Source organism: Notechis scutatus, chromosome 2 (genome assembly GCF_049901735.1).
Source record: "Notechis scutatus isolate UNSWTSFEM ecotype Mainland chromosome 2, rNotScu1.2, whole genome shotgun sequence".
NCBI lineage: Eukaryota > Metazoa > Chordata > Lepidosauria > Squamata > Elapidae > Notechis > Notechis scutatus.
Window position 1 is genome coordinate 258,087,523 of NC_142010.1, and position 24,845 is coordinate 258,112,367.

Sequence of the window (24,845 nt, forward strand, 5' to 3'; positions counted from 1 at the left end):
TGTGAGAAGCATGCATGTCGTTGCACCTGTCTAGAATTCCTTAAGCCAGGTGTGTCTTTTTCCAGGATTGTGCTAAAGCTGGGGAGGCAGCCAATGTACTTAATTCATGCCCCCAATCCCAAGATTCAGTTGCTTCAAAATGTGGTGTAGCTACCAAAGATGTATCTCTGAGCATCTTTCTGCATACAAATTTGAAGCACTGCAGAGTCCTAATAAGTTGCAAAGCAGGTTTAGTCTAGTCTTCAATTTGGAAGCCATTCTCCTGTCTAAATATCAGCAGAAAGAGACTAACAGAGTTGGAAGGGATCCTGGAGGTCTTCTAGTCCAACCCTGTTGGGAGAAATATCCTTCTGGGTTCAATTCCAAGTGGAAAAAAAGACACTGGAAACATGGAGGCTGTTTGGGAAGATGGTTTAATGGTGGACAGGATTACATGCCTCGGAGCTCCAAAGTGAAAAGAATGATCACATGCTTCAAGATGAAGGAAAAGAAGGAAGGGCTGATATGCTGAGTGTGCCTGGGTTTTATATCCTCTGTTGGGATTTGAATTTGAGCTTGTATTCTGATTGGTTGTCAGGCTCCCATGGGGTCATGCAGGGGCAACTCTGTAGGCTGTCCTGAGTCCCAGGCTTGGTTGAGCCTTGGTGGAGGATGATGTAATGAAAGGGCTTTGGGCAATTCCTATAGCTCTACCTGGAGATCTTTGTTATGTAAAATAGGCTGGCCTAGGCCAGAGTAATGGCCCATTAGCAAAGGGGGGGAGCTGAGTTTCTGCTTCTGCTTCTTTCTACTCTTTTTAGGGGAAATATTCTGCTTTTTAAACTTTTCCTAGGATATTTCATTTTTCTAGAAGAGCGGTGGACGCTAACTTCCTACTACCCCTTCCTCAAGCAGAAGACCTGATATCATGTCAGACACATGGTTTTCCAATCTATTAAAAACTTCCAGTGTTGGAGCATTCACAACTTCTGGAGGCAAGTTGTTCCACTGATTAATTGTTCTAACTGTCAGGAAATTTCTCCTTAGTTCTAAGTTGCTTCTCTCCTTGATGGGTTTCCATCCCTTGCTTCTTGTCCTGCCTTCAGATGCTTTGGAGAATTAGTTGACTCCCCTCTTTTTTTGTGGCAGTCCCTTAGATATTGCATCAATGTTGAAATTGCTACCAGCTCTCAGTACAAAATTTACTATTAAATGTGTAGATATGCATTCTTGCTTTGATGTGACCACTCTCTCTCTCTCTCTGTGTCTGTGTCTGTGTCTGTGTGTCAGGAGAGAAGGGACTCAAACTAGAGATGCTGAATGCAATTTCACAGTCATGTTTTGGTACAGAGAGTCCTCAACTTACGACAAAATTGAGGCCAGAATTTCTTTTGCTAAGCGAGACATTTCTTAAATGAGTTTTGCCCCATTTTACGATTTTTCTAGCCCCAGTTGTTAAACGAACCACTGCAGCTGTTAAGTTAGTAACACAATTGTTAAATGAATCAGGCTGTCCCATTAACTTTGCTTGTCAGAAGGTCGTAAAAGGGGATTACATTGTTGTGGTTCGCTGGCAGACGGCAGCAGAATCGGACAGTGGGGAAGAACGGAGACCAGTCCAGGAGTCTGGGGAAGACTCAGATGAGGGTTCTGCATCCGATACAGAGATGGGGCCTGGATCATCTGGGAGTGGGGTGCTGACACCGGAGCCTCTATAATCTGGCAGCAGTGAGGCAGAGGAACAAGGGGAGCCTGTTCCAAGTGCATGTGTGCACAGAGCTGCCAGAAGGCAAGAGCAGCTAAGACAAAAGGGGCAACTTGAGAGTAAGGCTTGGAGGCGATTGCCCCTCCCATAAGATATAAAGGAAGTGCAAAGGTTGAGAAACCTTTGCAGGAAGCAAAGTCGTTCGCTCTGTTCAGATTAAACCTTGAAGCTCTGTGTGGACTTTGTACTTTGTTTGGCTTTTTGCAGTTAATTTGGCACTTTAGTTGTTGGCAGCAATTCAAAGGAGATAAAGGTGGGTGCTTATCTCAAGAGACTGTTTGGGACTCATTACGGACTGGGAATGAACATAATTCCCAGCGCTGAAATAAAACAAGAGTTGTTTGGACTAGGCATGTGCTTAATTATGGTCTCAGGAAGCCTTGGTCAGAACACACATGACCCCGGGACCCTGCAACCATCATAAATATGAGTCAGTTGTCAAGAGTCTGAATTTTGATGACGTGACCATGGGGATGCGGAAATGGTTGTAAGTGTGGAAAACAGTCATAAGTGACTTTTTTCAGTGCTGTTGTAACTTTGAAGAGTCACTAAATGAACTATTGTAAGTCAAAGACTATCTGTATTGACAGTAGAAAGTTAGAGCATTTCTCACTGGATGCCCTCCAGATAGGATAGCATGAAAACACACAGCTTTTGCCCAGAATTGGAAAAGTGACAGCATTCCCTCCGATATTATGATTTAAAAAATGGTTTTGGAGTGTGCAGAAATGGATAGGCTTCCAATGGAAATGAAGGAGAGAGAAGAGACAGAGTACTACGAAATTTGGAATTTATGGTATAATTGGCTGCAAGGTAGACTAGAGAGATGAAATGAAAGGTTATGGTATGATTTAATAATTTGGTATGAATAGGCATAACCAGAGGTGGTATTCAGCAGGTTCTGACCAGTTCTGGAGAGCTGAAAGCAGAAATTTTGAGTAGTTCAGAGAACCGGCAAATCCCACCTCTGACTGGCCCCGCCCCTATCTCTTCTCTGCCTCCCGAGTCCCAGCTGATCGGCTGGGTCTTCTTTTGTTGTCCTGCACAGGAGAACAGAGCTGGAAAGCAGGTTAGTGGGGTGGGGAGGGAATGGGATTTTTCAGTAACCTTCCCTCCACGCTCACCAAGCCATGCCCACCAAGCCACACCACACCCACCAAGCCACACCACACCCACCAAGCCACGCCACGCCATGCCCACAGAACCGGTAGTAAAAAAAATTGAATCCGATCACTGGGCATAACTATGTATACTTATGTATAAATATGAAAATAACTATGAAAATATATGAAAATATGACATAAATCAAATGTAAAATAATTTAGTATTTAGTAATATTCTATATACTTAAGAATATGTCAAAGTGAGTGAACACTATTACGAATATGTTGCAATGAATGGAAATAGGTTTTTAATTGTTTTTTAATTGTAGAATTTGTTTAATAAAGTTTTTAAAAGATTTTTTTAAAAAAACACCCAGAATTTCTAACCAGCAATGGCTGGGCAGTTTTTGACTACTCCAAAAATAAGCCCTACTTAAGGCCCCGCCCACTCCAGGGTGCACAGGGTGGAGTGAGGTGCACGGGTAAAAATTAAGCTCGGATGGGGTGGGTGGAGCTGCCCTACTTACCTGGCCTCGCACACCCCAATACCTGCCTCCCCTTGCCAGGCCCACTTCTTCTGCAGCTGCTTGCCGCTGCTCGCACATGTCACCCTTGGTGTCAAATATGGCTCCATTCAAAATCCAAGAACGAAAGCCTTAGACTTTTCTTTATATTTAATTTGGATGTCTTTAGTATTTGTACTTTTTATTGTTTTTAAAACGTCCTTAGTATTTTTAATTGTAATGTATTTTCTGAATTGTAAGCCGCCCAGACTCATTGATTGAGATGGATGGCTACAGAAATTGACTGACTGACTAACTGATTAACTAACTAACTAAATATTATTCCAGTTTTCTGTTAAAGACAGAAATTGACTGACTGACTGACTGACTGATTAAATATTGTTCCAGTTTTCTGTTCAAGACAGAAATTGACTGACTGATTGACTAACTAAATATTATTCCAGTTTTCTGTTCAAGACAGAAATTGACTGACTGACTGACTGACTAAATATTGTTCCAGTTTTCTGTTCAAGACAGAAATTGACTGACTGGCTGGCTGACTAAATATTATTCCAGTTTTCTGTTCAAGACAGAAATTGACTGACTGACTGGCTGACTAAATATTGTTCCAGTTTTCTGTTCAAGACAGAAATTGACTGACTGACTGACTAACTAACTAACTAACTAAATATTGTTTCAGTTTTCTGTTTAAGACAGAATTTGACTGACTGACTAACTGACTGACTGGCTGACTAGCTAGCTAGCTAAATATTGCTCCAGTTTTCTGTTTCAAGACAGATTTATTTTTTCTCACTCTCCTGGATATCTGTACATAAGCGGTTTGTGGCAAAGGGAAAAAAAAGTTTAAATAGGATTCCAATATTATACAAAAATGGATAAAGCAAGCAGACAGGGGGAGAAAGAGAAAGAGATGGGGGGGCGGGGAGAAGTGGAAATAAGCGTTTTCCAGTCTGAATCAGAAACTTGCTGAGAGGAAACCCTCTCTCAGCAGTTTTAAGCGGCGAGTTTTCTATTTCCATGTAAAACTATCTGTCGAAAGGTCAAGCAACATTTACAATAAGGAAAGTTTTATAGTCTCGTCTGCACACCAGCACTTGCTTGGGAAGAGGTGGAGAGGGGAGGGAGATTCAATTTACTTTTCAGCTGAAATGCTCAGATTCCCATTTAAAAATCTAAGACCCTTGATTATTTATCGATGCCTTTCTGTTCTTCTTTGCCAGAGCCTTTACTTGGCTGCTGTGTGGCCTAAAGGATTTTTTGAATTAAGTTCTCTTGAAGTTGCTTCCCCCTGGGGGGGTGGGGGGGGGATAGTTGGCAGGGCTGCATCCAGCCAAATTTCTCCTTTTCAAATAGTTCCAGGGTTTATTTTTACATCCATATCTATATTTATACTAATCTTTATCTAACATCTATGTCTATCTGAGATAACATTGAGCAAGAGCAGCCAGCAAACTATTGATTTGGCATCTTTCCTTTCCATTCTATTCCTTTCCTTTCCCTTTTTATTTCCCTTTCCTTTCCTTCTTTCCTTTCCTTTCCTCTTCTTTTATCTTCCTTCCCTTCCCTTCCCCTTCTTTTATCTTCCTTTCCTTTCCCTTTTTCCTTTCCTTTCCTTTCCTTTCCTTTCCTTTCCTTTCCTTTCCTTTCCTTTCCTTTCCTCCTCTCCTTTCCTCTCCTCTTTCTTTCCTTTCCTCCTTTTATCTTCCTTCCCTTCCCCCTTCTTTTATCTTTCTTCCTTCCCCTTCTTTTATCGTCTTTCCCTTCCCCCTTCTTTTATTTTCCTTTCCTTTTCTTTTCTTTCCTCTTCCTTTCCTTTCCTTTCCCTTTTTATTTCCCTTTCCTTTCCTCTTTTATCTTCCTTCCCTTCCCCCTTCTTTTATCTTCCTTTCCCTTTTTCTTTCCTCTTCCTTTCCTTTCCTTTTTATTTCCCTCCCCTTTCCTTCTTTCCTTCCCTCTCTTTACCTGGAACAAATCTGAAAACACCTGATCCACACCCTTGTTGTAAAACATTTAATATTTTAATACAAGTTCTTGTTAGAAGGTTTTTACTGTGCTATTCTGCCTCTTTTAAATGTACGGTAAATTTCTTGTTCATTGGTCCTGTTTGGGGATTTGTTTGGAACAATGGAAAATGGGAACTCTTTTTAGAAATGACACCAAAGGGAAAAAAAATTACAGGTAGTCCTCAACTTACAACCACAATTGAGCCTCAAATTTATATTGCTAAGCGAGAAATTTTTTAAGGGAGCTTTGCCCCATTTTATGACTTTTCTTGCCACAGTTGTTAAGTGAATCACTGCAGTTGATGTTTGTTAAATGAGTCTGGTTTCCCCATTGACTTTGCTTGTCAGAAGGTTCCAAAGTTGCTTTTTTCAAGAGGCAACTGGAATTCCTGGTTTTTCTTTGAAGACGTTTTGCTTCTCATCCCAGAAGCTTCTTCAGCTCTGACTGGATGATGGGGAATGGGAATTCTTCAATCAGAACTGAAGAAGCTCCTGGGATGAGAAGCGAAATGTCCTCAAAGAGAAACCAGAAAGTCTGTGACCTGGATGATGGAGAATCTCCACAGACATTGTTAGAAAGTTACCAAAGGGGATTGATCACATGACCCTGAGGCCCTGCAACCATCGTAAATGTGAGTCAGTGGTCAAGCCTCCAAATCAGTGGTGGGATTCAAAAATTTTTTACTACCGGTTCTGTGGGTGTGGCTTGGTGGGCATGGCAGGGGAAGGTTACTACAAAATCCCCATTCCCTCCCCACCTCACTAACCTGCTTTCCAGCTCCATTCTCCTGTGCAGGGCAACCAAAGAAGACCCAGCCGATCAGCTGGGACTCAATGGGAGGCAGAGAAGAGATGGGGGCGGGGCCAGTCAGAGGTGGGATTTGCCGGTTTCTCTGAACTACTCAAAACTTCCGCTACCGGTTCTCCAAAACTGGTCAGAACTGGTCAGAACCTGCTGAGTACTACCTCTGATCTTCCTTCTTTTGGAAGAAATGTCCATCTGGGTTGAGTTCCAAGGGAGGAGAAAGACACTGGAAACATGGAGGCTGATTGGAAAGATGGTTTAATGATGAAGCAGAACTACATGGGTTTGAGGTCCTGGCCAGCTGAACCAATGGAGTGGAGAGGGAGGGTTATTTATACCATCCCTTGGGCCTTGCCCTAGACCAGGGGCGTCAAACTCTAAGGCCCATGGGCCAGATGTGGCCCACGAGGTACTTAGATCTGACCCATCTGGAAATAGCAAAGGACTGGCTTGCGGTGCCTCTCCTAGCATAAACGGGGCACTGGGGCATGGGCAGCACCCCTGTATCCCATTTCCCCCATTTTGGATGGCCTCCTGCATCCCCTTGTCATCCAAAATGGGAGCCCCGTGCCCCCCCCGTGCCCTGTTTTGCCTGACAAGCTGCTTGCAGGAGGTGTCTATCCCATCCGCTGTCCATTTCACCTCTCCCCACCCGGCTGGCCCACGGAGGACAACAACAATGGTTGATACGGCCCTCCAAGAAATCCAGTTTGACACCCCTGCCCTAGAGCTTTCTGTTCCTGTGCAAGAAATGTATTCTATTGGCTATAGTCACACTCCCATGGGGCCATGTGGGGGTCACCCTTTATCTGAGCCAAGTTTGGTTGAAGTGTGCTGGGTGATGCAATGTTTTTAGGAGATTGTGCAATGCAGCGAGCTCTGCTGCTAGATAATCCTATTATGTCCCAGATAGTCCTGTTTTAACCCCATCACTCTGGAGCTGAGGGTCTTTTGTCTTGTAGATAGGCTGGCCCAGTCCTTCTTAATGGGCACCCAATATCTGCTGGATATGCTGAGTTTCTGTCTCCCTTAAGATTTCCATTTCTCTTTTAGGGGGAAATATAATAAATATTTCTCAAATATTTCATCCTCCTAGGAGGGGTGACTTCCCTCAGTTCCCATCCTTCAGCAAATAGGGATGTTAATCAGGATGCGAATTAATGTTAGTGACCTGGATCTTGACATACTTTCATTTGGCTTCTACTTAACCAGCACGGGAGGAAGGCCCAGAAGAACTCTTAAGAGAAGAGTGACTACATTTAGAAAAAGAGAAAAAAAACCCACCCACCCATTAAGCAGAGTGCATCCCAGGCCTGCCAAATTGTACAAAGTGATGTCACGAACGGTCCATTACTATATCAGAATCTCTCTCTCTCTCTCTCTCTCTCTCTCTCACACACACAGACTTGTTTTTCCAACTGTTCTTCTGCGGAGGTTTTCCATCTTAAGTAACCAATAAAATATTTAATGGCAGTAAGATAGATCTTTGCCTCAGAGGTCTACATTTATAGTTCAGGCAGGCAAAACCTCAAAATGCCATTCAGTATCCCGATATAGTAGCAAATTGCTGATAATTATGTTAGGGCACGCAGAAAGAGAGAGCTGGTATTATATTGGCAGCTCGTACTGGAAGGATGCACCAACCTGGTGCACTGTGGGAGCACTGGGATTATAAGTAGCAGTGACTGGGATTTCTGAGAATGTACTGGTACAGGTAGTCCTCGAATTACAGTTATTCGTTTACTGACTGTTCAGAGTTATAACGGCATGGAAAGAAGTGATTTATGACCATTTTTCACTTGACCGTTGCAGCATTCCCATGGTCACATGATCAAAATTCAGAAGCTTGGCAACTGGCATGTACTTAACGGCGGTTGCAGTGTCCTGGGGTCACTTGATCCTCTTTTACAACCCGCCGACAAGCAAAGTCAATGGGGAAAGCCAGACCCACTTAACAACCGTGTTACTAACTTAACAACTGCAGGGAATCACTTTGTAACTGTGGCCAGAAAGGTTGTAAAATGGAGCAAAACGCACTTAACAGGTGTCTCGCTTAACAATATAAATTTTAGGCTCGGTTGTGGTCATAAGTCAAGGACTATCTATAGTCCTCTATTTCTAACCACAGTTGAGAACCAGAATTTCTGTTGTTAAGCAAGGCAGTTCTTAAATAAATTGTGCCTGATTTTACAACTGTTTTGTTGAATGAATTCTGCATTCATTAAGTGAATTCTATATTCATTAAATGAATTCTACGTTCATTAAGTGAATTCTGCATTCATTAAGTGAATTCTGCATTCATTAAGTGAATTCTATGTTCATTAAGTGACTTCTGCATTCATTAAGCGAATTCTGTGTTCATTAAGTGAATTCTGCATTCATTAAGTGAATTCTGCATTCATTAAGTGAATTCTGCATTCACTAAAAGAATCTGTCTTCCTCCATTGACTTTGCTTGTTGGAAGTCATCTGGGAAGGTAGCAAAAGGTGATCCCATGACCCTAGGATGTCCCAGATGACAGGTGATCCCATGACTCTAGGATGCATCCCGGTTGCCAAGCCCCTAAATTTTGATCAGGTGACCATGGGGATGCTGCAACGATTAGAAGTGTGAGGACCAGTCATGTCACTTTTTTCAGCTGTTGTAACTTGGAACAGTCGCTAAACAAATTGTTGTACATCAAAGACTACCTGTAACACCAATTAACATGAAGGCACCTAGTTGAAGGAAGGTGACCTGGATCACGACTGAGAACCCAGCAAGATTGCTTTCTGTTTTGCTCTCTAACCATGTATTTATTTCTTGGGGACAAACAGAGCAGTCACTGAGGTGGGGGCTATAATTGCAAATTGCCCTGGGGATCCCCCTTTGTTAAGCATCAAACCAATCTACACCAGAATTTCTCAACCTTGACAACTTTAAGATGTGTGGACTTCAACTCCCAGAACTCCCCAGTAAGCATTCTGGAGCATTTTGGGTGGGGAATGCTGGGAGTTGAAGTCCACACATCTTAAAAGTTCTCAAGATTGAGAAACACCGCCACACCTGTCAGACCTGTCCCAGCTTGAACCTCTAAGTAACTACAGTCCTTAACTCCATTTAGTTGAGAAAGGTATTGTCTCCTAGAAGTCAAGCCGATTACAATAATAGTGCAAAGCCAGAACTGAAATTCGCGTGCCAAATTCCCCAAGTGCAACTTTCTCCATCTTAGTCCCTTCCTGTTACTTCCTGTCAGAAATGGTGTAGGGTCTCCCACTTGGGCGGGGGGTTGGACTAGATGGCCTATAAGGTCCCTTCCAAATCTGATTATGTGTTGTCTTACCTATTGCTTGTCCACCTATCGTCCAATCATATTTGAAGAAGATATTTTTGAAACGGTTAATGCAGTGGCATTCCATTCCCAGCAGAGGTGGGTATTCAGCAGGTTCTGACCAGTTCTGGAGAACCGGTAGTGGAAATTTTGAGTAGTTCGGAGAACCAGCAAATACCACCTCTGACTGGCCCCGCCCCCATCTATTCTCTGCCTCCCATTGAGTCTCAGCTGATTGGCTGGGTCTTCTTTGGTTGCCCTGCACAGGAGAACGGAGCTGGAAAGCAGGTTAGTGGGGTGAGGTGGGAATGGGGATTTTACAGTATCCTTCCCCTGCCACGCCCACCAAGCCATGCCCACCAAGCCATGCCACACCTACCAAGCCACGCCCACAGAACCAGTAGTAATTTTTTTTAAAATCCCACCACTGATTCCCAGATGTCATGGCCTTGAAGTCATGTCACAGGAAAGCACGGTGAACAGTGTAGTTCCCCCCCCTTCCATCCAGCTCCCTCCCCCAGAGTTCATGGCAGATGTGGCAGCTCCGACATCTACACCGTCCAACCATGAACATTCAAGATTCCACAAAGGCAGGAGATAATGACCGAGCAATGCAGTGGAGGTGGGCCTGAAGTTCTTGGTGATATTTGTGGCCAGAAAAAACTGTTTCTCTGAATTTCTCAAGACATTCTCAGGACATTCTCCAGTGATTTTCCTCAGAATCTCCTTTCACGGTGACAGGAGCCCCACTGTAAGGGGAAATAATCCATGACATGATTTCCTTCTGATGGTTTTGGTGGGATGTAATGGATTGTCCTTGCCTTCTTGCTAGGATTATTCCTTCTAGTTTCAAACGGAGGCTGCATATCTACAATACCAGGGTATCTCCCATTCCAGTACATGGGACATAGAATCATAGAGCTGGAAGGGACTTCAGGGATGTTCTAGTCCAACTCCCTGCTCAAGGAAGGAGATCTCATGCCATCTGGGTCAAATGGTCGTCCAATCTATTTTTGAAAATCTCCAGTGACGGAGCGCCTGCAAGATAGCAATAGCACTTAAGACTTATACACTGCTTTACAGTGTTTTGCAGCCCTCTCTAAGCAGTGCACAGAGTCAGTCTATTTTCCCCAACAATCTGGGTCTTCATTTTACCCACCTCGGAAGGACGGAAAGCTGAGTCGAAGCCTGGTGTGATTTGAACTGCCAAATTGCAAGCAGTCGGCAGTCAGCAGAAGTAGCCTGCAGTACTGCACTTTAACCGCTGTGCCACTGTGGCTCAATATATTCCATGGATCAATTGTTCTTGGTGTCAGGAAATTTATCCTAACTTCTAGGCAGGATCTCTCTTCAACAAGCTTCGACCCATTATTTTTTCAGAGAATAAATCAGAGAGGGAAAAAGGGAATAGGGAAGGGAAGGAGAAAGAGGAAAGAGAAGAGGAAGGGGAAGAGAAGGAGGAAAGGAAGGGAGAGGAAGAGGAAGGAGAAAAAAAGGAAGGGGAAGGGGAAGGAACACTGTATGCCAATGTTTCTCAACCACGATCACTTGAAGATGTCTGGACTTCAACTCCCAGAATTCCTCAGCCCGTTCAACTGGCTGAGGAATTCTGGGAGTTGAAGGCCACACATCTTAAAATTGACAAAATGGAGAAATACTATTGAATACTATAGCACCGTGGTCATTTGCAAATGGATTCTGGCAAATACCTACTGTGTAGTGGTGGGATTCAAAAAATTTTACTATCAGTTTTGTGGGTGTGGCTTGGTGGGCGTGGCTTGGTGGGCGTGGCAGGGGAAGGATACTGCAAACTCCCTATTCCCTCTCCACTCAATTAAGCTCCGTTCCAGTTCCGTTCTCCTGTGCAGGGCAACTAAAGAAGACCCAGCCGATCAGCTGGGACTTGGGAGGCAGAGAAGAAATGGGGCCAGTCAAAGGTGATATTTACCGGTTCTCCAAACTACTCAAAATTTCTGCTACTGGTTCTCCAGAACTGGTCAGAAACTGCTGAATACCACCTCTGCTACTGTCCCAGTTGTTACTACTGGATTGTTCCTACTTTCTGGTTACTCAGGTTAGAATGTGGGTTATATGGAGACTCCCTGACCCAGGCCTGGATTTCACTCAGGGGGTCAGCTTTTATCCCTCACCAGCGAGAACTATCTGAATTCAGTGTTTTGTCAGAATACAGTGCCCATAAAAGGGGACCGACGAACTTAAGGTGATGTTCATGAAACAAGGCCTCCAAAACTTATGAAATACATTAAGCCTCAATTTATTTATATCTCAACTCAGGAAACTCAGACGAGAAATCTGCCGGTATGCCCAAACGCGGCGCTTGGGGGAAAGGAGCTGTGTGGTAAGTGTATTTCTTTCTTTCTTTTTTTAAAGTTATAATCGTATTAGAAGGGGCTCTCTGCATTATTTACAAGCCTAAGGCTTAAATGCTCACAGAGCCAAACGATTTGTCCGGGGTTAAAAGTAGTAGAGATTTCACCCATCTCGATCAAAATCTCTAAGCAATGGCCTTTTCCTAGCACCGTAATTACTGACATTGATTATGTTCTGTCACTGCAGCTCCTCTGGTTGGTCTCTGTTTAATATTTAAGGTACATAAAGAGATGCATCTCGGAATATTCAAGAGGTTAAGAGATATTTCGGAAAGAGACAGAGAGAGAGAGAGAGAGGAGGGAGGGAGGGAGAGAAACGAAGAAGAACAAGCAAACTGTTCCTAATGAGGTGGAAATACAGACCGGGCTATTGATATTTCACGAAACTACTGTGTTTGGGATAGATGTTGTCTGATAGATGTTTAAAAGGTGGTAAAATGCCTTTTAATATACACAGCCTTTGGTCTTTAGCACTGTGGTATTTTTGCCCCCATTTTGTGCTTGTAATCCTAACAATAAATATTCGGTCAATGCTCGCATTGATGATGTTACCTAGTTTGGATCGTGAAACGTCTGCAAGAAAACAACCAAGCTCAGAAAGCACCAAGGACCCCACAGTTCCACCCCGAGCTAAAAATATTCTCCTTTGTGAGTATCGGTAGTTTTGCATTTTGTGCAGGATTTCATTTCCCCACCCCCTTCAAAGCAAAGTTTGAGGTAGCTAAACAAACGTGAACGATCGTAAAGACAATAACAACAGGAGCTGTCACTCAAATGAGAGGCAGTTTGCAAATTACTATTTTCAGGATGAGAGTAGTCCCCGAGTAGGGTTGCTTGGAAAAATATCCACAGGGGTGCCATCCCGTGGTGCCTCTGCTAGTGAAAACCGGGCATGGGAGGGGGGGCTTGGGCCGCCCCCTCCCCTGCAGCACCCAACACCCTGTTTTGGCTGGTACAGTGCTGCAGGAGGCCATTGAGGCTGTAAATGGGATGCAGGAGGGGCACCTGCAGGCCCCCCACACCCCATTTTGGCCAGCAGGGTGCTGCAAGAGGCATCCATCCCACCTGCCATTCATCCCATTCCTCCCCTCCCCATGTCCTCCCCTCCCCATGGAGGACAACCACAATGCTGATCCTGCCCTCCAAGAAATCCAATTTGACACCCCTGGATCAAGGGTGGGATTCTACCGGTTCAGACCGGTTCTATAGAACCGGTTGTTATGGTTCTGTGAAGTTAGGGAGAACTGGCAAATCGTGCCTCTGGCTGGCCCGGCCCCTCCCTGCCCAGTCAGTCCTTATCACACAGGTGCAACATTATGCGCATGCCTGACATTGCTGACTGCATTCTTCCTGGCCCAGTCACTCCTTAAGGTATTCCCCCCCCCTGTCCCGATGAACAGCTGTTCCTATGACCAGCTGTGTCGGGATTCCCCTCGCTTACTCACTTCTTCGCCCAGGGGGCTTCCCTGAGGCCCAGGAAAGCAAAAAATGGGGGGTGCCCCCCCATCCCCTCAATTTTTTTCCTTCCTGGGCCCCAGGGAAGCTTTCTGGGAGCAAAAACGCTCCCCCCGGAGGCTTCCCTGAGGCCCAGAAGGCCCAAAAATTGGGGGCGGGGAGGTTGCTGCAAAAAAAAAAATGAAGAAGAAGAAGCCATGCCCACCTAGTCACATGACTACACCCACCTAGGCACGCCCAACTAGCCATGCCCACAGAACCAGTTGTTACAATATTGGAACGCCACCCCTGCCCTGGATATCCACAAGAAGGGCTCAGGAGTACCAGAAGCCACACCCATGGGATCAGAGGACACTCCCCCCCTTTAAAAAAATATATACTGCATGTGCAACTGTAATAGTGATGCAGAAGACCATTGTTATTCCAAGGAGTTTAGTGGCCTATTTTGAGTTCTCCTTCATCTTAACAAAAATCTAGACGTTTTAGGGTTCATTCTGAGCTGTCCTACTTTTTTCTTCACTCTTGTTTGCTGGACAAAGGAGGAGATGGGGTGGAATCTTCCCATGGCTTCAAATCCTTTCCCACTGTGAATATCTCAGAGTTTCGATTCCCATCCTGGAGGCATGTGCCCAGGCCAGATCTTGCAGTCTCCTGACTCCAGCAGGGCCATGAACTCATGGTGCCAAGCTTTGATAAACACTGTAGGGTTTTTGTTATTTGTAGGGAGCTTCTGTACAGAACCGAGCCCTGGGTACTGGGGAAATTGGTCACTCTTGGGGTATCTCTGCTGCTGTCATTATTCACAAGCTCTTGGCATCTCATAAGAGATTTGGATATCACCTTGCTAGGTATGTATGCTTTTTAGCTAATAATAAAGCTTAAAGTGGGATGTGGTGGCTCAGTGGCTAAAACACTGAGCTTGTTGATCAGAATGGTCGGCAGTTCGGTGGTTCGAATCCCTAGCGCCGCGTAATGGAGTGAGCTCCCGTTCCTTGTCCCAGCTTCTGCCAACCCAGCAGTTCGAAAGCATGTAAAAATGCAAGTAGAAAAACAGGGACCCAAAACAGGGAAGGTAACAGTGTTCTGTGCACATTTGGCCTTTAGTCATGCCGGCCACATGACCATGGAGACGTCTTCGGACAGCGCTGGCTCTTCGGCTTTGTAACGGAGATGAGCACCACCCCCTAGAGCCGGAAACGACTAACACGTATGTGTGAGGAGAACCTTAAAGCTTAAAATTCCTTTATTTGCTTCCATCCTTCCGAGGTGGGTAAAATGAGGACCCAGATTGTTGGAGGCAATAGGCTGACTCTGTAAACTGCTTAGAGAGGGCTGTAAAAGCACTGTGAAGCGGTAGATAAGTGCTATTGCTATTTTATTAATTATAATGGTCGCACATAATTCTGAGGTTCACAAAAACACACAGGTGACTGTTTCTAAACATATGACATATTCTAAAAATTATAGAAAGTAAGGAGAAAAGCCTCTTCTTACCAATAAATTACATTGCACAGAATTGAAATGCAAAGCAGTTTCATTAAAATGATATGGGAAGGCCAAAAATCTGGACAAAATCTTCGAACCTCACTTGGGGGAGGGAAAAACCCTCCATTAAAACAGACAGGTGCATTCCCAACACTTGTGAATAGAATATTTCTGGAGGAGGATGCTCAATATTTTACAAATAGAAATATAGTAATAAAGTAGCAAGTTTTAACGAGCTCACCTGTCCACAGAGACAAGTGTACCTTATGCAGGAAGGTGAATTTTGGACAACAGCTATTCAACATATTTTCCAGGAAATGGAGGTTTATCTCATCTAATCGGCAGTGTCTTTCCTTCAGCTAAAAACGAAACTCATCTCATGTTAGAAATGCAGGAACTAAAAAGGGGAAAATATTAATTTAAAGTTTAAAAGATTAAAAACTAATAAAAACACAAGTCAAAAAGAGGGCTGTGAAAATATTTACAGATCCCTCACATCCTGGACATAAACTGTTTCAACTCCTTCCCTCAAAACAAATGCTATAGAGCAGGGGTCCCCAACCACCGGTCCGCGGACCGGTACTGGTCCGCGGAACAAGTCCTACCGGGCCGCTGGTTGCTGGGCGCCGCCATCTTTTTTTGATGAAAAAGTGCTTCCGGTGAGCTTTTCCGGGTAGAAAGCTCACCGGAAGCACTTTTTCATCAAAAAGATGGCGGCGCTAGCGTTCAGTGAGCTTTTCCAGGTAGAAAGCCATTTCTACCCGGAAAAGCTCACCGAGCGCTGGCGCCGCCATCTTTTTGATGAAAAGTGCTTCCGGTGAGGTCACTGGAAGCACTTTTCATCAAAAAGATGGCGGCGCCCAGCTGATGCTGGTACCGGGCCGCGGCGCCCAGCTGATGCCGGTACCGGGCCGCGGCATAAAAAAGGTTGGGGATCACTGCTATAGAGCACTGCACACCAGAACAACTAGACACAAGAACAGTTTTTTCCCAAACGCCATCACTCTGCTAAACAAATAATTCCCTCAACACTGTCCAACTCTTTATAAAGTCTGCACTGCTATTACTATTAATCTTCTCATCACTCCTTATTACCCATTCCTTCCCACTTGTGACTGTAGGAATGTAACTTTGTCGCTTGTATTCTTACGATCTATATTGACTGTTTCCTAGTATGATTTGATTGTTTATTGTACCCTATGACTATTATTAAGTGCTGTACCTTATGATTCTTGACTCTTGACGAATGTATCTTTTCTTTTATGTGCACTGAGAGCATTTGCATCAAGACAAATTCCTTGTGTGTCCAATCACACTTGGCCAATAAAAGAATTCTATTCTAATTCTATTCTAACATAGATTTATAAGTTCTGAGGGGATGCTACGGCTCAACGGTTAAAGACACCGAGCTTGTCAGCTGGAAAGAACCGAGGGTGAGCTCCCATTACTCGTCTCAGCTCCTGCCCACCTAGCAGTTTAAAAGCACGCAAAGCTCGGTGGGAAGGTAACAGCATTCCATGCATCTTTGATGTATAGCCATGCCGGCCATGTGACCATGGAAATGTCTTCAGACAATGCCGGCTCCCTTGGCTAGGAAACAGAGATGAGCAGCGCCCCCTAGAGTCAGACACGGAGGGACAGGGGAAACCTTTATAATTCTAGCCAAAAACTGGGCCACGTTGATGGCGGGAATATTTTCAAGCAGGAAGCCATTCTGTGTTCAGGTCAGTCCTGGACAGGGGTGGGCTGCTACCGGTTCTCCCTGGTTCAGGCGAACTGGTAGCTAAATTTATCATTTTTAATGACCGGTTCGGCGAACTGGCAAATCCCACCCCTTGGCTGGCCCCACCCAACCTGCCCCTCCCCTTCCAGGAGTCTCCATGCAGCCTGTTTTGGATGCCAGGTAAGTACAGGGCCCACGTGAAGGCTCGGGGAGAGCGAAAAACGGGCCTCCCAGAGGCTACGGAAAGCCAGAAACTGGCTCGTTTCCAGCCACCAGAGGGCCTCCGGAGCCAGGGTAGGCCCTGACTCCCGGAGACTCAAGGAAAGCTTCCAGAACCTGGGGAGGGTGAAAAACCAGCCTCCCAGAAGTTCGAGAAGGCTGGAAACAGGCCCATTTCTGGCTTCCAAAGGACTTCCAGAGCCTGAGGAAGCTGTTTTAACCCTTCTGGAGACTCGAGGAAAGCCCCCGGAGCCCAGGGAGGGCGAAAACTCCCCCCCTCCCCACCGTGGTGCAGGAGGCTGACGAGACCACGCGCACCATGGCCATGTCCACCCAGCAACCGGGCAGAGAACTGGTTGCTAAAATTTTTTGAAGCCCATCCCTGGTCCCGGAGGGCACTGTAAAAGATGGATAGTTGTTTGAATATAGTGCTACATTTGCAGTAAATATCCTTGTCCTTGGGGAGGATCCCCCATGTTAACATGTCTTTAGTTCTAGCCAAACCTGTGCACAGTCTATTTAAACATCTCCAAACCCTCCAATTATGAAAGTGTTCAAAATTTATTTATTTATTTATTTATTTGATTAATTTAGGTCATGTTTATGTAGTGTATATTGGAGGTGGTGACCCTTTGAGAGCTGTAGGCAATGGAAATTTCATTTTAATGTATGCTGATTAGTGTACATTCCAAAGTAACAATAAAGTTATTCTAAGTCTTAAGTTGAACTTTCTACCTTTTTAGTCGTTCTTAGAAGAGCCGTTGTGGCACAGTGGTTAGAACGCTGTACTGCAGGCTACTTCTGCTGACGACCGCCTGCAAGCAGTTTGGCAGTTCAAATCTCATCGGCTCGAGGTTCACTCAGCCTTCCATCCTTCCGAGGTCGGTAAAATGAGGAGCCAGATTGTTTTGGGGCCAATAGGCTGTAATCTCTGTAAATTGCTTAGAGAGTTGGTCAAGGCTGGTAAAGCACTGTGACGTGGTATATAAGTCTAAACAGTACTGCTATTTTGGTGGTATAGTAACAATCTCCTTGGAAGGAAATAAAAAGACCAAATTTCCTCTCCAGCAATCAACACCGAGATTAAGTAGAGATTAACATTAAGATTAATGCTAAGCTAACCATTAAGGAGTAAACAACAGCCCAATCAAGAAACCACCAAGTCCATTCTCACCAACTCTGACAAGACAAGTCACTAGTATATAAAAAGAAGCCGCATTCCCTTCTAGCACTGTTGATGTTACTTAATTGGGTAATGAAACGTCTGCAAGAAAACAACCAAGGTCAGAAAGCACCAAGGACCCCATAGTTCAACCCACAGCTGCAAATATTCTCAACTATAGGTATATTTCCCTTATCTCTGGGTCATTCAAATCCCTTTACACAGTGGCAGATAGGGCAGCGCTCCAGAGGGTTAACGTCATTGCCCAGAGGATCATGGGTTGCCCTCTCCCCTCTTTGGAAGAGCTTTATAGCTCTCAGTGCCTTAAGAAAGTTCAAAATATTCTCAAAGATCCATCTCATCCTGGGCACCCTTTTTTTGAACTGTTACCATCTGGCAGATGGTACAGGATAATAAAAACAAGGACAAACAGGCTGAAAAACAGCTTCTATCCCAGGGCAGTATACTACTGTATAGTGCTATATTAATGCAATATCAGGGGTTTTCAATTCAACTGTATAGAATGTGAAGGATGTGTGTTTTATTTTATGTATAAAGTACACTGAAGATTGCATTTAATTTCGCTGTATGAGATTCAATGACAATAAAGTAAACTAACTTTAATAAGAAATTGCTGACAAATGGGAATTGACCATTTCAATTGATCAGTGTGATCTTCTTCTCACCTAGGGTGAAATAACAAGGAAACCATCCCAATTTCAGGGAGGTTTTCAAAAACCAACCCATTGCGACCACCATTAATATTTCCTGTAGAGTTGTAATTGCAGGAATGTTCCAATCTCGGATGGCAAACCTCAGATAAAGAATGTTTCCAAGCAAATACAACTCAGGCAAACAAAGTCACTAATCTAAAGGAGGATTAGAGAGAGGAAGTAAACATATGTTAGACTTTAACTAGAGATAATTAATTGTATTAATTACTGTGCTAAACAGTAACCAAAGTTAAGCAGTAACCAAAGTTAACCAATGATGGAGGATAACTAAAAATGTGTATAAATGCAAGACTAGACTCCAATAAAGATCATCATGATTCAGTTGTTCATGAACAAACAACTCGACTGCCTCGTCATTACAACAATTTCCAGGGGATCAAGCCGCATTTTCTCTTCAACCAAAGGTTGAGAAGCCATTCCTAATCATCTCTATCCTTGTCTCAGATTCTTAACTGTCCAGGAACAGCGTGGAAAGATAATGGCGAAGTTTAACAGAAATTCAACTTTCCTTTTGCCGTTTTGTTGCTGAGTCCTTAAAAAAAGAACGGGAAGAAAAATCCAGGAAGAAAAGGTTGCATCTACCAGACCCCAGAAAGCAAATACTAATTCAGGAGTCTACTCTCTCTGTCAAACATTTAGTGTATCAGGGGTTGATTGTTCCCAAGTAGAAAGGGGTTGGCTATATCTAGCAGGCCTTTTGTCATGTTAACTGCTACCGATCAATGAATTGAGGTCAAGACTTCTGATGTAGGTGGAAGCTTAGAGGGAAAAAAGTCTCAAAGATTCATTTTTCCTCGTCTGGTAACACTCCGGTCACTTATTTTTTTTCTCAGTTAGCCTCTGCTGTTCTAAAGTGGATATTGATCAGTGCTTTAATGCAAAGCTGTCAAATTAATTTTGCAGAGTTGGGATATGACTGGTCGAAAATGGCTTCTCCATCTGTTCTCGACTACAAACCTATGAATTTTAATCATGACCAGAATGGGCTGTTGGCTTTTTTTGTTCGAAACTTGAATAGGAAAGGTTTAAACTGTAAATGCCACGAAATGGTGCTGTTTTGTTCTTTTCAGAGGCTCATATGGCTGAGGTCAAAGAAATTATTATGTCGGCACATTCTTGTCAGATGCTTGGTATCTTGGCGGACGTGTTTCTCATTCTTTCTTCCTCCCTTCATTCATTTTTCTGACGTTCCTTCATTCTGGCTTGTGTTTCTTGAGGTGATTTTGTCACCTCGCAGTAAAGACAAGTGGTTAAACATTTGCAGGCCAATCAGAGAATAGCAATCTTCGTATTAGAATTCATGTTTAATTTTCCTTGTCTGCCTTTCCTAGTTTTTCCTGGACTACCTTATTACAAGAAGTTTATCCGTCTATAATTTAGGGAAAACGGCTACAAATGGACATGAACGTACTAGAAGGACAAATGAAGGGACAGAACTGCTATTTTTAGTTACTTTTTAATGAATCAATTGCCTATCAATCTTATGAAGGGAGATATCATTGGATAAATTCAGGCATGTCACTGTTTCTTGCTGTTCTGTGACCAGTTCTGAGTATTTTAAGAAGGACACAGAGAAAGGAAAGGATGTTCAGAATAAGACGACGAGAATTAGGACTCACGAATGAAGGCGAATATTGTATCCCAGATAATTTTGCCAGTTTGGGTCAACCAGTTCCAGAGGTTTAGTCTTCTGAGTTTTGGACTCATCAGTGGTGGGATTCAAATTTTTTTACTACCGGTTCTGTGAGCGTGGCTTGGAGAGCGTGGTGTCGCTTGGTGGGCATGGCGTGGCTTGATGGGTGTAGCTTGGTGACTATGACAGGGGAAGGATACTGTAAAAGGTCCATTCCCTCCCCACTCCTGGGGGAAGATTACTGCAAATCCCCATTCCCTCCCCACCCCACTAACCTGCTTTCCAGCTCCGTTCTCCTGTGCAGGGCAACCAAGGAAGACCCAGCTGATCAGCTGGGACTCGGGAGGCAGAGAATAGATGGGGGCGGGGCCAGACAGAGGTGGCATTTGCCGGTTCTCCGGACTACTCAAAATTTCCACTACCAGTTCTCTAGAATATTCTCATAGAATAGCCCAATAGTTTTGGACATAGAATAACCCAATAGCTTGGGACTATTCTATGCACACTGTGCATAGAATAGCCCAAAGCACACATTTTGGTAGCAAGAACTTCCCTGAGCATAGGGTCCAGCAGAAGTCCAAAAGCTCAGAAGAGTAGAAGCTTCTGGTCCCAGTGATTGACCCAGATTGGATCCTAGCAGTGGTGGGATTCAATTTTTTTTAACTACTGATTCTGTGGACGTGGCTTGGGTGGGCATAGCAGGGGAAGGATACTGTAAAATCTCCAGTCAAAGGTGGTATTTACCGGTTCTCCGAACTACTCAAAATTTACGCCACCGGTTCTCCAGAACTGGTCAGAACCTGCTGAATACCACCTCTGGATCCTAGAATTAGGAAGATTTTGAAGATTTTGAAAATGTTTGCTCTGTTTAGCCCAGAAAAGAAGAAGGGAGAGAATATCACTGCAAGATTTCTGTAAGAGATATGGTTGAAAAAAATCAAAAGGTTAGCCGCAACACTGAAATTGAATCTCTTCCTGTCCCTTCTTGCATGCTCAAATGCAAAAGGGGAAACGTGTCTCCTTTTGTTTTGTTTTTACTTTGTTTTGATAGCCCTCTGCGTGTGGCCTCTCTGAACTCCGCTTTCACTGGCAGATGCACTGTAGGCCACTCCTTTGCTGTTTCCAGGCAGGTTCCATGGGCTGGATGTAAGTATACCATGGGCTGGTTTCGGCCCATGGGCCTTGAGTTTGACACCCCTGCACTAGTGCTACACATATTAAAAAAAATAAATGGAGTTTTGGTCATATTTGCATGGCTATCAGCTTGATTTTAGGCCATATCCAGGGGTGGGATTCTACCAGTTCGCACCTATTCGCTGGAACCGGTTGTTAACATTCTAAGCAGTTCGGAGAACCGGTTGTTAGAAGAAATTACTGGCCTAATCCTGTAAGGAAGGCAGGAAGGAAACGTTCTGGTGTTGCTTACAGAAACTGTCTCTCTGTTGACCCTTATTACGTTCTTGGCAGGACTAGACTTCCGGTCTCAGGAACGCCTCTGGAGTTTTTTTCCTCTCCTTTGCTGGTACTTTGCTTGTGTGGAGTGACCATTCAAAGTTACAATGGCACTGAAAAAAGTGACTTATGACCATTTTTCACACGTACGACTCTTGCAGCATCCCCACAGTCATGAGAGGCCAGGCGAGGAGATGCGTGCCTCGATGCGAGCGATGTTGAGTTGGCCACACCCAGCCAATAACATGACCACCAAGCCACGCCCACCACCTAAGCCATGCCCACAGAACCGGTTGTTAAAAATTTGAATCCTATCCCTGACCATATCTTCCAGATACACCTGGACTAGTAATAAACAAGTAAAAGATATCTACTACATATAATCCTCCGCTTTCAACCATTCATGTAATGACTGTTCAAAGTTGCAACAATATTGAAAAAAGTTACTTACAACTGGCCCTTGCATTTATTTAGATCACACGATCCAAAATGAGTACTTGGCAGCTGGCTTGTACTGTCTCTATGATGGTTTCAGCATTCTCTGGTCTTGTGGTCATCATGTGTGACCTTCCCAAATGGCTTCCACAAGCAGAGACAATGGGGGAAGGCAGATTTGATTAATGACTGTACAATTCACTTTACAATTGCAGTGTTTACGTAACCACCATGGCCCAAAAAAAGTCACAGGATTGGGCATGACTTGCTTAACAACTGCCTTGCTTAGCAATGGAAATTCTCATCTCAATTGTGGTCATAAGTCAAGAACAACCTGTGTGATTGTCCCAAAGGTGCCTCTCAAACATCTTCAAAGAAAAACCAGAAAGTCCAGTTGCCTCTTGGAAAAGCACCTTTGGGACAACCTTGACTTGGATGACTGAGAATCTCCATAAACCTGTACGATTCTTCATCAGAAGTGTATGGTTTGCCAGGATGGACTGTATTGTGAGGTTATCGACTGGGAATGAATAAAAAAGACTTCCATGTATGCTATCATCATCTTCATTTAATGACCCTTTAATCCCTTGTGGGGTGGAGTCTGGGCAACTGAATGGAACTAGCGGAGTGCTTTAATGGCCGGATGCCCTTCCGGTTGCCAATACGGAGTTTTATTCAGCAGATATATTCTCATATCTGCCTCTACCTAGGATCGAACTCATAGCCTCCAGATTGTGAGGCAAGAGCTCGACCTCTAGGCCATCGCACCACTCTTTGCTATGTAGGATATGATGCTCTGCAGAAATTCATGTAGGGAGGCACATATTTGGAAAAGTTCGCCCTTCCCACACAGATGGGGTGCGTTTTGCAATTATTCGTTAAAAAGGTAAAAGTTTCTCCTGCCCAGTCGTGTCTGATTGTAGGGGGAGGTGCTCATCTTTGTGTCCAGCATGACTATATGCTGAGGTACATGGAATGCTGATATCTCCCCACCGAAGTGGTACCTATTTATCTACTGTTCTGACCCAAACCCTTTTCCAATAAGACAAACAATAACCAAAGGGAACAGAAACCTTTTAATGAGTCTTAGGAATCCCTGGTTAAAAGGCTGCTGCAAGCTAATTAACTTCGATAAGCACAAACCTTGCCAAAACTGTATGAGACTCCAAGAATCACAGATAAGAAATATTTTACAACACGAGAGTCTTCAAATACCAGCTTAAGATACTGTAATGTCCATGAGGCTGAGTTTCAAAACGTCTTTGCTTCCTGAAAAGAACGTTCGCTTCACAGCTGGCTTTTATCTTTTTGAAGGAGGGGCCATTACCTTGCAGCCTTACTCCCGAGTCACCCGTGCTGTTGCAGCTGCTCTTTCCTGCAAGCAATCCTGTGCTCATGCGCACTTGGCACAAGCTCCTCGGGAACCTCCTCATCGCTGCTGCCAGCCCCCACAATCTCTGAAGGCAGCAGTCCACTCCCTAATGGTCCTGGCCCCTCATCAGAGTCCTCGCTCTCCTCAGCCATCCGCACCTGCTGCCGGCTAACCACAACATCTACTCGCATTTACATGCTTTCGAGCTGCTAGGTGGGCTGGAGCTGAGACAAGGAATGGGAACTCACCCTGTCATATGGCATTTGAGTCTCGAACTGCCCACCTTTTGGTTAACATGTGGGCAATTACTGACAATATTTATGCCTTTTGAAAATGTATTAAGATCAATTGTGTTTAAAAGTTCTACATTAGAGGAGGCTGTGTACAAAATTAGATGCATTAATGAAAACCGTGTGGGAAGCGATCTGCATTATGAAAAGTGTCAAACCAGAGTGAAGATGTTCTGGTTTTTTCCCCATCACCTGCATACCTGCATACTAGCACTAGAACAAATTTAGATGCATGTTGATAATTCTTTTAAAATAACTGAAGAAGATTGAATGGATGAAGTGCCCTCTCAGCTTGTGTTCCGACCCACGCCCCTTTCCAACAAATCAAACACAATCCAAAGTGAACAGAAACCTTTTAATGCTTCTGCAAAATAATTAGCTGTGATAAGCACAAGCTTTGCCAAACTGTGCAAGACTGCCAAAAGATAACAGACAAGAAATAATTAGCAATACAAGAATCTTCAAATACAAACTCAGGATACTGGAATGTCCACGAGGCTGGAGTTTCAAAACGTCTTTGCTTCCTGCAAAGAATGTTCGCTTCACAGCTGGCTTTTATCTTCTTGAAGGAGGAGCCATTACCTTGCAGCCTTACTCCCGAGTCGCCCGTGCTGTTGCAGCTGCTCTTTCCTGTGAGCAATCCTGTGCGCATGCACACTTGGCACAGGCTCCTCGGGAACCTCATCGCTGCTGCCAGCCCCCACAATCTCTGAAGGCAGCAGTCCACTCCCTAATGGTCCTGAGCCCTCACCTGAGTCCTCGCTTTCCTCAGCTGTCCACACCTGCTGCCGGCTAACCACAACATCTACTCGCATTTACATGCTTTCGAGCTGCTAGGTGGGCTGGAGCTGAGACAAGGAATGGGAACTCACCCTGTCATATGGTATTTGAGTCTCGAACTGCCCACCTTTCGGTTGACATGCTTAGCTATGTGGGCAATTACTGACAATATTTATGCCTTTTAAAAATGTATTAAGATCAATTGGGTTTAAAAGTTTTACATTAG

General features: G+C 44.2%; 1 long non-coding RNA gene across 1 annotated transcript in view; it reads left to right on the forward strand.

Moving 5' to 3' along the window:
* The window catches only part of LOC148132614 (uncharacterized), a 59,267-nt gene that overhangs the window by 23,914 nt on the left and 10,508 nt on the right, over window positions 1–24,845 (forward strand). Inside the window, exon 3 of the long non-coding RNA XR_015748280.1 lies at window positions 11,785–11,848. This is a non-coding gene — a long non-coding RNA (uncharacterized LOC148132614). The remainder of the gene's footprint in view (window positions 1–11,784; window positions 11,849–24,845) is intronic.